This window comes from Ornithorhynchus anatinus, chromosome 8 (genome assembly GCF_004115215.2).
Source record: "Ornithorhynchus anatinus isolate Pmale09 chromosome 8, mOrnAna1.pri.v4, whole genome shotgun sequence".
NCBI lineage: Eukaryota > Metazoa > Chordata > Mammalia > Monotremata > Ornithorhynchidae > Ornithorhynchus > Ornithorhynchus anatinus.
The window spans coordinates 56269082-56273048 of NC_041735.1; the positions used below are offsets into that span (position 1 = coordinate 56269082).

The following is a 3967-nucleotide window of genomic DNA, read 5'->3' on the forward strand; positions in this document are numbered from 1 at the left end:
CTCCCCCCCCCCTTTTTTGGTGGTGGGGGGGGCTCCACTTTGAAATCGAAGTTGTACGTCTGTCTTGTTCACTTGGCTCCTTGAGACTTTATTCTTGCAGGAACCTTTTACAGCCGTTGCTCTCCACAATTAACGATCAGCCCGGTCATCGCCTCCATCCTATTCCGAACGGCCTCTTAATCTCCCGCTCTTCTTTGTTTTAGTTTTCGGGAGGGGCGCGCCTCTGCGAAGAGGGGACCGGCTTTCCCAACTCCAGGAGGAAGAGGAGGAAGGAAAAACGGACCTAGTCTTTTGAGGCAAAGTTCTGTGACACTCAGACTCTGATTATGATAGAAGTCAGTGCACTACAGAACTTTGTCTCCAGAGGCTGTCGCGGCGACTGGGGGGTTAATGCAGGCCCGGGTCCCTCAGGTGGACACGTCGCTACTTGCTCCTCATAGGGTGGAGGTGTGTGTGGGGCCGAAACACTGCGAGAGGAATTTGGCAGGCTCCCGCCGAACCCCGGGCTCAAAACCGCATAAGATGAAACAAAAACCAAAACCCACCCTTCTCGGTCCTCCTCCGGTCCCCTCCGGACTCTGGGGTTTGGGCTAAAAATAGAACGGCCGGGCTTCTCGAAAGACTATCTCTAAGTGCTCTCGGAGACCGGCTCGACTTGGGATGAGTGGACTCTGGAGGTGGCGTTAGGTGCCGTAGATGAGCGGGCCCTGCGGTCTTTAAGAGGTCTGTGTGCCTTGTCCCGTGAGTGAAAATCCTCAAATAAAGGTTGGTCGTCTTCCACATTCTGTTTAATGTTGCACGTGGTGAACCGCGCTGTCTCGGGGAGAGTATCTGTCATTAAAATGTAGAGTCTAGACTGTAAGCTTGTTACGGGCAGGGAACGTGTCTGCCGATTGCGCTGCGTCGTACTCTCCCAAGTGCTTGGTTTGGTACTCTGCGCTCAATAAATACCGCCGATTAAAATGTCACGTGGAAATTAGCCCTATTCAGAAGTCTAACTCCTCCTGAGCAAGGTTCCAGTCGGAGCATTTGAAGGAGGTCTGGGGGGTGGGGAAGAAGGGCCTTAATTCCTCCATATACATCTGGACGATACAAGGAATAGAACCGGCGACTGCTGTCTTTCCTTCATTGAAGACTGGTATTCTGTAGGCCGACACCATCGTGGATTATACCCCTTGACTCGGCTTCAGAACCGGGCACTTGTTGCGTCCTATTTTTTTTGGTAAAAGTTAGTGTGATGCAAAGGAGATAGGACTAAACTTGCTCTTTTGGTGACAGAGGTGGGTATGTTGTAGCACTGGAAGAACAAATGAAAATGACTAACTGCTTAGTATTGCAACTGTTTGTTACAAGAGCCCATCTTTCTACAAAATGCATTAGTGACCGGAGAAGCTAGAGATGTTGTGATGTATATACCTATTTATAGTCTCCCATCTTCCCATCCCCTGTCAGTTGAGGTTTTATATTGGTCCATTGATTTCCAAAATATAGTCGTCTGCAAGATACCTAACCTCTAAAAGAAGATTTGAGACAGCTTTCCATTGTAGATTCAGTTAAAAGTATGACGGGCCTACTCTGTGCAAAGCACTGTAAAAACTTGGGAGCGTACACTACAGTTAAAAGTATGTGCTGTTAAAACTTGTAATTTCCTTAACCTGTAGAACTTTGGTGTTTGAGTACAACTTCAGGCCTTATGTGATCGTTTGTCTACTACGTTTACTACCAACCTGAGTTTAGTTTCTCAACTTTTCCCTCCCCAAACCACGTTGGTGTCTACAGGTGTGGAGGGAGGAAGTCTTAGAAAGCAGTCAAGACCCATCTCTCTCCTCTTTCCCCATCCCCTCCCCTTGCCCTTCTGCTGGAATGCGTGAAAGGGGAGGAGAGCTAGCGGCAACGCCGATACAGAAAGAGTTGACATCACAATGACTTTAAAAGAAAAAAGGTGCAACCTTATTTATGGTGCAGAGGTTTGGTGACCTCAGGTATGTAGCTTTTAAAAAGTGATATTTACGATGTCATAGGCCAGGCGCTACGTGGTAGGTACAAGCTAAACGGGTTGGACAAAGTCCGGGTCCCACGTGGGGTACACGGTCTTAATTCCCATTTTCTAGATGAGGTAATGGAGGTACAGAGAAGTGAAGTAACCTACCCAAGGTCAGGGAGTGGGCGAGTAGAACCCAGGTCCTTCAGACTCCCAGGCCTGTGCCCTGTCCGCTGCTCGTTTGGTTGTTGGCCCATCCTACTCCCTCAAATCTAGGTGTCCGTTCAATAGTATTTATTGAGCGCTTACTATGTGCAGAGCACTGTACTAAGCGCTTGGAATGTACAGATAGGTAACAGAGACAGTCCCTGCCCTTTGACGGGCTTACAGTCTAATCGGGGGAGACGGACAGACAAGAACAATAGCAATAAATAGAATCGAGGGGAAGAACATCTCATTAAAACAATAGCAAATAAATAGAATTAAGGCGATGTACATTTCATTAACAAAATAGGTGTGAGCTGGTCTCCCAACCTCACGGGCTGGGAATGTCTATTGTATTGTACTCTCCCAAGCACTTAATGCAATGCTTAGCCCACACACAGTGAGCACTCAAATGTGAGAAAATGAATGGAAACCTCTGTTGTAAAGTTCTAATGCTTAATTTTGAAGTTGTTTCTGACCTTCTTAAACCATATGCTGGCAGTATCTCCCCAAGATTTTCTGTTCACTGATGTATCACTAGATGACTTGCAAAGCTTATCTCGTTCCTAACGATGATGATAAAAACCTAAAAGTTGGGCGCATATTTTGTAGAGAGTGAAATGGAAATGGGTTGTAAGTAAAAGTAGTTGGTTCTCAGTGGAGCACTGACAAGTTAGAAATATAAAATCTGAATAAGCAACCTTTGTTGAAATTCCTCTTAGGATTGTTTTAGCATTCGGTAATATACCACTTTCTCTGCTTCTAAGTATGAAACTTAAAATGCACGTTAACCTTTCAGTGCAGAGAGTAATAGCACAGTAGTTTTAAATGGCACCTACTTAAATTAAGACAAAACAATCACGTGGTTGCTCGTGTCAGCCTTAGCAAATAGGCTGAAAGAGCAGTTGGGTTAGACTGAAGCACTTGTGTAAGCAATGGAGCATTCTATATTTTTTCAAATTTAGCTAAGTGTAGAGGAGCAGTGTGGCCTAGTGGAAAGAGTACAGGCCTGGGAGGCAGAGGATCTGGGTTCCAATCCTAGCTCTGCCCCTTGTCTGCTGTGTGACCACGGACAGGTCGTGACACTTCCCTCATCAATAAGATGGAGATGAAATTCTACTCCTTCCCAGACTGGGACAGAAAATGTGTTGAACCTGTTTATCTCTTGTCTACTCCAGTACTCAGTATAGTGATCAGCCTGTAGCAAGCACTTAAGTAGCATGAGGTGTAATACAGGCTACATTTTGACTGACACCAATTTGGGGGTTACTGAGATGCTTTTTCCCATCAGCTTTTAGGGACTGGCAGAGGTGAAGATTTAGGAGCAGCGTTGCTTAGTGGAAAGAGCAGAGGCCAGGGGGTCAGGGGAGCTATCGTGCGTATTGTGTGACCTTGGGCAAATCACTTCTGTGCCTCAGTTATCTGTAAAATGGGGATTTGATACTTGTTTGTTCTCCCCCCGCACTCCCCCTCCCCTTTAGATTGTGAACCTTGTGTGGGGCAGAAACTTTCTGACCTGATTACCTTGCGTCTTTCCCAGCACTTAGAACGGTGTGTGATATACAGTGAGTACTTCACACAAGCCACAACTATCATCATTAAGGAAAGTCTACCGATTCTCCAGAGGACTTAAATGAGACATTCTCACCTTTACTCCCCTCCTCTCACCAGCCCCATATCGGTAGGAAAAACCATTAACCTTCCCTGTTGCTTTTTGGGAAGGCTAGTTGTAACCCTCAATGAGCTAATGCGCAATGGCAGCCTGCCTTTGCATCAGTGTGC

The 3967-nt window shown here is 46.3% G+C and overlaps 1 non-coding gene across 1 annotated transcript; it reads left to right on the plus strand.

Annotated features, from left to right (window-relative positions):
* The first annotated feature begins 285 nt into the window (after nt 1–285).
* Nucleotides 286–369, plus strand: MIR148 (microRNA mir-148). Its single transcript, NR_034825.1, has one exon. It is a non-coding gene; the product is annotated as a microRNA mir-148 (primary transcript).
* Nucleotides 370–3967: the final 3598 nt, after the last annotated feature.